Below are 12,343 nucleotides of genomic sequence, written 5' to 3'. Positions count from 1 at the left end.
AGACACATACCTGTTCCTTCAACAAGTACTATTTATGGTACAGGCAAGGTTTAAGTCTCTGGATCAAGTAATTCTTATGGCATTTGTTTTGCAGATATGCAAAAAGTCCATCATAGTGGGAGCTAAGCATGCCTTGTATGCCAGTCATAGAGCTCCCCTAAACAATTTGTAGGAGACAAGAATAAAGAGACAGGACTTTGAGGTGATCCTCATATGACATGTCATTTATGCCCTGTATTCTTTTTTCCTTCTTGTGAAGAACCTCTGTGGAAGTTCTAGCTGTTGCATGTGCCTGGTCATGCAGATAACAAATGGGGGGTTGCACTCAGTGATGGGTGCGATATAGAATGTCAAAAAATGTGAACACAAGACCAAGAATCACCAAAATCCACGGCCACTGTACCCAAATCTCCAAAAAAATGTGGTTAGAAGCAGTAAGTTAAGAACAGCACATTTATTGGTACGTAATCTGAATCACACCAAACAGCAGCAAACAATAAACCAAGCATTTTCGCTCGGTTATTACCGAGCTTCTTCAAGGTTAAAAAATCTGTTGTGTAGTCAGCCATGTGTATAAACTTTCCTTGAATATTAAATATATATAAATATTAAACTAAACCATGAAAGTAAATAAACTAAACCATGAAAGTAAATAAATGTAACATTTAATATTTATTATTGTCATGTTCATTACCATTTATTTTATTATTTTTTATGTGTTTTTACATGCGTTGTAATATATTATATATTTTCATTTTTGGCATTACTGAATTTAAAGTTGAGTTTGATTCTTGGATTGGAATATATATTTAATATTCAAGGAAAGTTTATACACACTGTATTTTTAAGAAACTGATTAGGGATGATTCACATGGGGGGGGGTATGTCATGTGATGTTGCATTTAGTGTGATATAGGCCGAATATTACAAAATGATGACTTCCTTGGACCTGGATGCTATACCCTTGTTTATAAGCTGAGTAACATAGAATAATTTCCTTACTACCTTAGAAACATGTTGGTTGAAAGCCAGGTTATTGTCTACACACATCCCCCATATCTCTGATTGCTGGGTCTATTTACAGGGGCGTGTTGTCCTGGGGTAGCTGACTTTCCAAAGGGTACTAATATGAATTTTGGCACTGTGTTTTAAACCATGGTTCTGGTACCAGTTACTTGTCCATGTTAGTCCTTCCTGGAGGATGTCGGTGTCTTGGAGGAATTCTATGACTGCTCCTAGTTTGCATTCATCAGCAAACTTGGTCAACCAGAGACCATTCATGTTGATCTTGACTTCTAAGAAGTAGATTTATTTAGCTATTTAACGTTTTTTACTGGGAAAGTCCAACTGAGACACGGTCCATTTTCAATGGAGGCCTGGGGAGAAACACTTCAGACACATGTTTTTGGAATGTGTGAGGAAACTGGAGCATCCAGGGAAACCCTCACGAATGTAGGGAGGACTTGCAGACTCCACACAGAAGACTCCCCAGCCAAGAATTGAACTGGGCAGCCTCCTGCTGTGAGGTGACAATGCTAACCGCTGCAGCACTGCACCACCCAAATAGATGATAAAACAGAATAGACCCAGCACAGAACCTTGAGGGACACAGGTCTTTTTTTTGGACTCCCCTAACCAAATTTCTTGGATCCTAAGTGTCACCTGGCTATCCAGCATGTAACATACAGGGTTATGCCTAATTCCATGAGTTTGTTCACAATACTAGAGAGAGGTATTTGTGTTGAATGTCTTGGCCGGGTCAAGGTAGCCACTATTTTGCCCTCATCCATTGCCTTGATGACCTTCTCAAATACGTCTACCAGGTTGAGTAGGCATAATCTTCCCTTGATGAAACCAAACATGTTAGATCCATTGTCTGAAGATTTTGTATATCATTATTCATCATTTCCATGACTATTCTTTCCAAGGCTTTGCATATGAGAATAGTCAGACTTATGGGTCTGTAATTTTTGGGATCCATAGATGGCACAACCTTGTGCACAGAGTTGACTGTTGCAGTTTTGCATTCATGTATCACAAAGCTTGACTATAGACTGTGGTTGAACAGTAACTCAAAGGATCCTGATAGATCATGTTTCATAGGATCATAGGAGATTACTAGGCTATCGGCCCAGAGGTTATTTTAAGCTTAGCTGTTTCAACCCAATATGATTCTGTAGAAGTACTAGTCAATACCCAAGACTGCATTTAGTGATGACTACCCATGTCATAGGTTCATAGTTTAGTACTAAGCTAACTGCCCTTGTGAGCCATTTTAATCCTAGCCAATTATCCCTTGTGAGACTCAAACCCTGCACCTTTTGTTTGTAAGGCAAACACCTTAGCCATTAAGCCACCATCCAGGAGGGTTGTGGGCGCTATCCCTGGTAGGAATTTATGGTGACCCATCCACTCATCCAGGTTCCTCTTGAACAGTGTAATAGAGGTGCTCTGTTTCACATAAATTGGTAGCCTGTTCCAAAAACCTGGCAGATGCTGGGGGATAAATCTGTCCCTCCAGCACATGTTCTATTTAAGTCACAGACCTTATTTAAGTCCCTGGAAGGGTAGCCCTAAACCTATCTGATTTATGGATATGCAGTAAATTTATTAGGTTTGGTCTGGGGTTGCTCTGTAGGCCAGCATAAGTCTCCCCTAAGAAGTCTTTACCATATGGAGTATAGTGACAGGAATTTTAGTCAGTCCGTGTAAGGCACATGCTGGAGACCCTTGATCCTCTTTGTTAGAAACCTCTGAAGTCTCTCTAATTGCTTGTAGGTGCTTAGTACGATATATACCAAATGGGGAGTTATACTTAATTATGGGCTGGGTAAGTGTCAAGTATAGGCGGGTTATAACTTCTTTTGCTCTTGAGGTGATGCATTTACTAATCAAGTGAGCTATGTGGAAAGTTTTCCTTACAACAGTAGACCCGTGTTAGTCGAAGTTAAAGTAGCAGTCAACCCGTGATCCCAGGTCCCATAACACTTCATGGGTACTTAGGGTATTGTTATTGATTTGACAAGCATGAAGGGACATTGTTTGTGCCGAAGGGAATGCTGATGCATTTCTTTGCATTCAGTTTGAGACCTTGGGTAATACAACAGTTGTTAGTCTGTGTGAGACCTTCCTGGAGAATACTGACATCATTTGGTGATTTAATGATTGCACCTAGTTTGCAGTCATCTACAAACTTGGTCAGCCACAACCCTTTAGTTTTGACCTGAACTTCTGAGAAGTATATACTAAACAGTTGGGAGCCCAGCACTGACCCCTGTTGCATCTCACTGGTAACAGGTCTGCTGGTTGATGTGGAATCACCCACTTTAATAGTGTGTGTCTGGTTTGTGAGCCAGTTGGCAACCCATCTTACAACGAACTGTTAACATTCAGTTTACTAAGTTTATCAGTAATGCTTACATGTGGGAAGGTGTTGAAAGCCTTTGTCAAGCCGAGGTATGCTATGTGCACAGATCTGCCCTCATCAATGGCCTTGGTCACACTTTCAAAGAAATCCACTAGAATTAAAAGTTCATGCTATTTAGAAGGAATCCTGTGATATTACTGGGTCCTAGTGATACAGTGTTCTTGGCCTTGGAAAGTGAGAGTGCATTTAGGACTTGCTCCCTAGTGATAGTACATGTGTGTGGGGGGCTGTTTGATATTTCTTGAGAGGTGGCTGGTTGGAAAGAGAGGGTAAAATTGGAGATGAATTTGTTGGACAATGGATTTGCTATACCTTTGTCATGTAAGTGGCACCATATACTATTAGTTTTTCCCATCGCTGTGCACTGCCATTGAGATTGCAAACAAAGAAAGCTTTATGGTTGTCCTTGGCCTGTATTCTTACCTCAAACTTTGCTTTGGTAGACTTAATCTGCCCTCTGATTTGCTTGGTTAAATTGATTAGGGAGTTTTTATCCTGTTGGGCATTACATTTCCTAACTTTTGCCATGCTTTTCTTCTATTTGTTGTACAACCTATTTATGTTAGGATTCCACCAATGTGGCTTATTTTTAAAGTTTTTTTCCGGGCTTAATCCGGGTGGGAACAGCTGCCTCACTGCTTCTGTTAACATGACTGTACAGAGTTTCTGCAAGCAATTCCACATAAGCAGTTGTGTTCTCAAGATTTTAAATTTTGCCAGGTTATCACTTACTAATAGGAAGTTTGCCATTAGAATAGTTCTTAACTATTACAGAGTTAGCTGGGATCATGAGTTTTATTTTCATTTTGAAAGAGACAGCATTAAAGTCTGACCTTACCAGAAAGGAATTTACAATGGCTAGGTGGGGACAGTGTTCTCTCATGTTTGTGAAGACCACGTCCAGTGTGTTTGCACCAGTAGTAGGCATGTGCACTATCTGATCCAGGGTATTTGTGTTAAGTTGAGGAATCTCTGAGCCTGCTATACTTTCATTTTAGTGGGGTAGTTAAAGACACCCATGAATATGGTATTGGGCTTAATGGCAAGCATCTCCAATATGTCTGAGTTATGGGTTTCCTGGTTCATAGAGGGGGACCTGTATACAAGGATATGGCATGGGATTTTACCTATAGTATTTTGGACATGGAGAAGCTCAAGTGTGTCATCAAGTTTGACCAGCCTTAAGGTGAAAAGAGAAACCATGCAGGGGTGTTCTCTTTCCACTTTATTTGCTTTACACTTAGAGCCATTGTGAAAGAAAATCAGGGACTCAAGCTGAAGGATATAACTGGTATGGTAACCAAAGAAAGTTGCAGATTATATTATTTTGTTCTTATTAAATCCAGAAAAAGGATATTTCAGTGTTGTGGAACATTTTGAGATAGTTTCAAGACTTTTCAGGATATAAAATAAAGAAAACTAAACCAAAGGCTATAGCAGTAAACTATCTACCCACACATGAATTGGTTCAGCAATACTCATATTTATGGAGACATAAGTTGAATTATTTAGCTGTCTGGCTTAAAAAGAATTCTATTATGGAAGCTAATAATATGTTAAAAGACAGTAAAAATGAAATTTGTGTACTCACCATAAGGATAAATTCCTGTTGTCCCATTTTCATCTGGTTCTCTCTTTGGGTTGTCAATGCCTTTTTATGAAGTTGTGGATGCCAGGATCTGACTCCTTACTTGCCCATAATTCCCTCCATTCTACACAAGTAACTTAGATTGAGCCTGCTGACACATTGCCAGCTATTATCTAGGTTTAATCTAAAGAAAACAAACACTAAGGGACATATGACCATACATAGGAAGGTACAGCATGCAGAATTATTCATAGACAGGGTCTCATATGAGGTGTATCAGGCCACCAGAAGTTGTCAATGACAATACTGGAAGGGGGTAGGCAGGAGTGATGTTGAACTGGACAAAACCAAGACAATACGGATCTATCATTATGAAGAGTACATAGTTTTGGTATCCAATGTTGCCTATTTTTGCCAAATTCAACCTTTGGGACAGATTCCAAAGCTGATGAATAACCTGGTTGTATCAAGGAAGGACATTCCTGAGAATCGCGGAACCAAAAGAAGAGAGTGATCTGGCTGTATATCAATTTTATAATGGGATACAAAGGTGCGGGCAGGTGACCAGGTTGCTGCCACACAAATGTCATCAATAGGAACTCTCTTCTTGAAAGCAGTACAAAGTAGCCATTGTTCTTATACAGTGAGCTTTTGATTTTGCATGTAAGGGCAAGCCCAGTTTATTATAAACAAAGTAAACACATTCTGATAGACATTTGCATAATGTGACTTTTAATATACCTTTCCCAAACTTTGACTTAGAGAAGGATATAAACAGCTGATCTGACTTTCTGAAATCCTTGGTTCTATGTAGGTAGAAGCTCAGCTGTCAATGAACGTCCAGCATGTGCAGCTTATATTGCCCCTTGTTTGATAATCTTGGAAAACAGATTAGTAAATCAACTGACTGATTTAGATTTGCTTTGGATGCCCTCTTTGGTAGAAAGGATGAATTTGTTCTCAAAGCCACTCCATCTTTATGAAAAAACAAATGTGGTGGATTGCATGATAGTACTTGTAATTTGGAAATTCATCTAGCAGAGGTAATTGTAATAGGGAAGAAAGTTTTTCAGGACAGAAACTTCAAGTCTGCTGAAGCTGCAGGTGCAAAAGGTGCTTGGATCACAGCAAGGTTGACCCCAGTGCCTAAAAATCTGTGTTGCAACTGTCTGACTGAGGGACCACTTGTGAGGTGGAAGTACTGACCTGTTCAACTTGTCCACTAGTACATTTGATGCCCCCAGGGTGTGTGTTGTTTTAAAAAAAATGATGGGAAGATATCGCCCACTGCCACACACTCATGGCTTCCCAGTAAAGTGGATATGAGTGTGTTCCCCCTTGTTTGTTGATATACTATCCTACTGACATGTTGGTTTGGATGGTAACCACACCCATGGGAAGGCAGTCCGGCATAGTCCACAGTGTTAGCAGGACCACTAGCATCTCTAAGACACTGATGTGAAGGTTGGTCTCTAGAGCTGACCCAAAGCCTGTCTTCCCTTCAAAATGCTAGCCCACTACAGAAGGGAAGCATTTGTGGTTACCGTGACCAGTGGGTTTGACGGACAAAAGGTTCATCCTGTCACTGACAGGTTAACCACTACTTGATATGGTCTCTGCAAACCTGCATGAGGCAAATCCTGGTGTGAAGTGGGTGAAGACTTTGTGACCACTGAACTGAGAGGGTCCACTGGAGTAACCTCATGTGACACCTTGCTAGGGTAATTAACATAATCACAGAGGCCATTAAATCTAGCAGATGACATATTAACCTTACTTGAGGAAAAGGATGCTGAATGACCTGGGTGACCATTAGACAAAGAGAAAGCACTCGTGTCTGGCAGCTTGACAATTTGAAGGTGAGAAGATCCCTGGAAGTAGCAGTGAGGAGCCAGTCATCTAGGTATGGGAAGACCTGGATCCCTTGCAGTCAAAGATGAGCTGCTACCACTGCCATTATTTCTGTGAACACCTGGGGGGCTATGGTGAGACCAAATCGCACTGTTTTGAACTGAAAATGATTGGCTTCCAGCCAAAGATGGAGAAATCTCCTCGATCAAATCTCTATTTTATCTAATTGTAGGCATCCTTGACATCTATAGAGTACATCCATTCATCTTTCCTCAGAAGAGGCAATGTGGACTACACTGTGACCATCTGGAACTTTGTCTTGTCTTACAAATAGATTGAGATGATTTAGGTCCAAGATAGGCCTGAGGTCCCCTGTCTTCTTTGGGGCTACAAAGAACCTGGAAAAGACTATAGATTCTAAATGGTCTTAGTGGATTCACTGGATGACTCTTTTTTTTTCTAGTAACTTGAGTACTTCTGTTTTTGCAGAATCCAGCTGGTTGGGTGGAATGTCAGGAATCTTTCTGTTTTTCTTTGAGGGGTAAGAAAAAGGAATATTATAACCTCTGGTGATTACCCCTAGCACCCAAGAATCCATTGTAATATCTTGTCAGGCTTGTAGGTGCAAAGATAAGCAGCCCCCCCCCCCCAAGATTGCAGCAGTTGAGTAGGGCTGTCTCAAGGACTGTCCTGATGATAACCTTGTGACTTTCTGAACCACATTTTCTTACTACCCCTTTGGTTCCTAGGAAAGGTTATATGAGGGGTGGACAAGTGCTCCCTAAAGGAAGGCATGGTTTGACTGTATCGTTCACTCCTGATAAACATTTCTTTGAATTTGGGTCCAAATAGTGTGGAACTATCAAAAGAGGCATTCATGAAGGGGCTTCTCTAAAATCACAAAGATGCTAGGACCTTGTCATGTGGGAATCTCAGGAGACAGGTCTGAATGAGAATGTGAATGTCAAGTATCCTCCAGGCCTAATGGAATGAACAGTCCCTGCTTGTCTGAATGAGCAGAGTGAGTGAGTTGCAGGTTCCAAAAGAGGATGGGATGTGGCTGAACTTGAACGTCTATCCAAAGCCCTTTTAAATTCCTCAAAAGCAGAGGCCACAAATGGAAATGAGGAAACTTCCATCTTATGTGAAGGAGGAGGTGGTTCTGATAACTCTGGAGTCAACTCCATTCCCTGGGCAATGGTGCTGACATTTTGGCTTAGAGACTCATCCCAATCCAAAAGCATCAGAGATAAGAGAGAGAAAGGGAAGATGAAGGAGTCAAAGTTGCCATAACTGTTGGCTCTGAAAGAGGTGCATCTGGGGGAGGAGGTTTGGACATGTAGGAACTGGAGCTGAAGGGTGGATCAGTATCAGACATATCAAGGGGGAGACAGTTGGGCCCATACCCTGAGAGCTCAAGGTGGACACCACTGGGAGAACTCCAAGATGAATATGCATCCTCAACGATCTCTGCATCATTTAGACTTCCAAAATGGCTGCACACTGAGTAACAGCTTAATTTCAGCTTTACCAGTATGAAACCAAAAACTCTAAAAAGAGAGCCAGTAGATTTGCCTTTTTGGATAAATTTCAGTTATTGGCTAGTAAGTGAAATCCTTGGATACCAGAACAAAAGAAATTACAGAACCTTGATAGAAAATCAACCACAAAAGGTGAGGAGAAAACACTAGCTGGGAAAAATCCTGCAGCTGTTCAGCAAAAGGCAGTTCAAGATCTAGCTTTGGTGCAAGACATGACTTCCAGAAATCTAGAGGAAAAATGAATTAAATGAGCTCTGAGCTGATTAAAATAAATGAAACACTGAAGGAGTATATTAACTTAAATAATAAAAAATGGCAGAAGCTTTATATATATATATATATATATATATATATATATATATATATATATATATATTTTTTTTTTTTGATGAGCAGATAAACCTGAAAAAAAAAATCAAGATGCCAAAATGAAGAAAAGCCTGACTGAGCATAAAACTGTTCAAGAAGAGGTGTTTCAAAAATGGTAGAATTAGAGGACAGAGCAAGTAGGGAAAGCCTGAGATTTTCTGCTGTAACTGAGAAACTGGAAGGAAGGAACATTTTGTATAATTTCACTGATGCACAAATAAGCAGCTAGACTGGTATTCCACAGCAGTAGTTGTTAATCGAAAGGGTACATCATCTATATGCTCTAAACCTGGCCATGAGAAAGCAGACAAGACCTTTAATAGTAAAGATGCAATCCCAGAAGCAGAAAGAGTTGATTCTGACTAAACTGTAACAGAAGTACTAAAATTTGGAGACAGTAGACTGTTTTCTGGAAAATGACAAATCACTGTACAGCAGGCAGAAGAGAAGTAAATTTATTCTAGCAATTAGAGAATGTCAAAAGGCAGGTGTGAGATTCAAACTGCTGTATCCAGCTATCTTCAGAATATTCTTCCAAGAGGGTCAGAAATACAAAAACTTTTTCAACAAAAGGTGAGCTTTCAAATAGAAGGGAGCTCTGCTTGTTATTCTTCTGACAATAAAGCTCATAGAGAGACTGGATTAAGGTCCTTTCCTTGATTGAAATTAACGTTGTGTTCTCATCATAACTGGGCATCTGTACTGTCCATTTTCTTTCTTCAGCAATGTATGGGTTATGGATCCAATCCACAGATCTGATTTGGCCGCATTCTACAAACTTCATATCCCACTCTCAAGCTCCTCCCTCTACCCACAGTGCTCTACTCCATTCCCAATCCCTCAGATCAAGTTTGCTGCCACAAAGACTTCAGTGTAGAATAGAAAATTAGAGTGGTGCCTGTAGCTGGAACTATAGGTTCCCAAAAAATAATCCACCAGTTCACTCCAGAAAATGACAAGAAGGGGGCAGGAGGTGGGGGAGTTCAGTAAAAATTAAAATGAACAACACAGATGTCTAGTTATGGTGAGTACATAACTTTAATATCTGATGTTGTCCTCAACATATGAGACACAGTCTCCAGCTACATAAATCTTGGGTGGCCCTCATAGAAGGATATTTCTGAGAACTGCTGAACCAAATGCAGCTCTGCTTCTGGAAATCATGCCCAGTTTGTTATGAGTAATAAAAGTGTGAGCATTAGACCATGTGGCTGCTGCACAAATTTCATCAACTGAAGTTCTAGACCAGAAGGCAGATGAAGTAGTCATGGATCTAGTTGCATGAGCCTTAGGTGGGATTTTGTAGGGACATGCTTTGATGAGAATAAATCCAGGAAATGCAATTAGTTATTCATTTGGCCAATGTAACTTCAGAAATTGGACAACCCGGCAGACTTGGTAAAAAAGAGACAAACAGCTGGTCTGTTTTTCCTAATTCTTTAGTTCTATGTAAGTAGAAACGTAGTTATCTATGTACATCCAAAAGATGTATCATGTATTCCCCTTTGTTTGAAAACTTTGGCGAGAAGACTGGTAGGTGAATGGTTTGACTTATATTTGATTCTGAAGCCAATTTTGGTAGGAAAGAAGGACTGGTTTGTAAGGTAACCCTATCTTTATGAAAAACAATATATGGCGCTTTTGATGGAAGAGCCTCATGTTCAGAAATTCTTTTAACAGAAGTAATAGCAACTAAAAAGGCTCTTTTCCAAGACAGGAATTTTAAGTCATTTTTTTTCTGAAAGTTCAAAAGGTTGCTAACTTAAATCTTGCAGTCCTACTGTCAAGTCCCAGGGGGTGAAGGCTCTTTCACTGGAGATCTGAGGAGGATGGTACCCTTCAGGAAGGTCTTATGTAATTTGGAAGCAGCCAGGGAAGAAGCATTCTCTCCTGAGTGAAAGTTTGATATGCCTGTCGAAGGTACTTTCATTATGAAAAAACTAGCACCTTCTTTAAAAAGAGAAGATAAAAACTTGACAATAGAAGAAACAGGGGCAGTAAAGGGATCAATGTCATTTTTAAAGGCCCAAATTGAACATCTTTTCCTTTAGGACTTGTAAATACTCTTACAGGAATCTTTCTCTGATGACAAAGAAATATTATGAACCGGAGAAGAGAGCCTGGGCTGTCTAGTTATCAACAGAATTGGAGGCTGGAATATTGGGATGTTTTATACACAAGGGATGTGACAGGGCATCTGGACTGGGGTCCAGTATCCAGGGAAGATAAAGAAGATGAGACCAAAGGAAGGGGAACCACACTTGGCAAGGCCAGAAGGGGCAAAGAGGATAGCAAATATCTTCAACCAGCTGGCTTTCTGTAAGAGTTTTGGAATTAGGGGTACTGGGGGATAAGCATAAAGAAAACCAGAGGGCCAAATACAGACTAGATCATCTCTCAGTGACTCACCCTGGGGAGATCAGGGTAAACTACTTGCTGATTTGTTGTGAGGAGAGGCAAAGAGGTTGCAGCAAGGTTGGTCCCAAAGACATAAAATTTCCTCCGCCACTGACTGATTCAGAGACCACTCATGAGGCATCAAAGTGGACCTGCTGAGTTTGTCTATACCAGAGCTAAGATTTCCAAGGTAGGCAAGCCATGACTCTGACAGGATCCATGTCTGAGGAGGGAGCCAGATCTAAGTTATCTAATGCCTAGGCTCTGAGGGTTAAGGAAGGCTCTGACAACAGCAGAGTTGATCCAAGCTCCACAGATCCAATGCTGATGGTTTGGCAAAGAAATTCATCCCAATCCATGGCTGCAGGAGCACAACTGGTCAGGGACACAGTCGAAGTCAAAGATGTGACTTTCTTCGACTTCAACACCAGTACTCTCAGAGCTCTCAGATCCTGGGGCTCTGAAAATGAGGGACAAATCAGAAAAGGAGATACAATAGTGTGAGAGGAAGATGGAAGGCTCACAAATCTGATGGGAGGCGGAGACGGAATAACCCCCATCTTGATCTGAACTCTGAGGAACTTCCTCAAAATCCTATCCACTTCTGTTTCAGACAGACTCCTGGAGGACCTGATGGATGAGGTTGTCAACAAAGGTCTAGAGTGCTTTCTCAGTGTCTGCATAAGAGGGGAGTGGAGCCAAGCAGATACAGGATCTATGACAAACTCAGATGAATGACCTGAGAAACACCCAATATTGGCTTTGAAGATTTTGGATCAGTGGGCTGCATAGGAGTACTAAATATTACTATCAGATCTGAAGCCTTAGGATCTTAAGATTTTTCTCCTTTGGTTCCAATGAAATTGGGTCCAAAGACCTTGGTATATTTTGTGGCAGCTTTGAGGAAGATGAACTCTTTGAAGACTTTGGTGGTGATTGTTTCCTATACTCCAAAGGAGCCTTTGAAGATTTACTGGGGAAATGAGCCACTGAGGAAGAGGTAGAAGAAGTCAGTAGCAAACCCTTGAGCACTAGTTTATTAAATCTATTAGCAATTGCCCTGGAATTAAATCCTGCACAAATGGTACAATTTGTATCCAAGTGCACTGCTCCTAAACAATACACACACTCACTGTGGGCATCCGAGTTCAGGATTTTGTACCCACAGGA

At 40.7% G+C, this 12,343-nt stretch overlaps 1 protein-coding gene across 1 annotated transcript in view; it reads right to left on the bottom strand.

Annotated features, from left to right (window-relative positions):
* The window catches only part of HYDIN (HYDIN axonemal central pair apparatus protein), a 6,673,197-nt gene that overhangs the window by 3,317,821 nt on the left and 3,343,033 nt on the right, over positions 1–12,343 (bottom strand). The gene's annotated exons all lie outside the window — the stretch shown is intronic.

This window comes from Protopterus annectens, chromosome 8.part0 (assembly GCF_019279795.1).
Source record: "Protopterus annectens isolate FY-2018-M chromosome 8.part0, PAN1.0, whole genome shotgun sequence".
NCBI lineage: Eukaryota > Metazoa > Chordata > Ceratodontiformes > Protopteridae > Protopterus > Protopterus annectens.
Note: the sequence above shows the minus strand (reverse complement) of the source record. Positions and strands in the feature narration are given on the sequence as shown.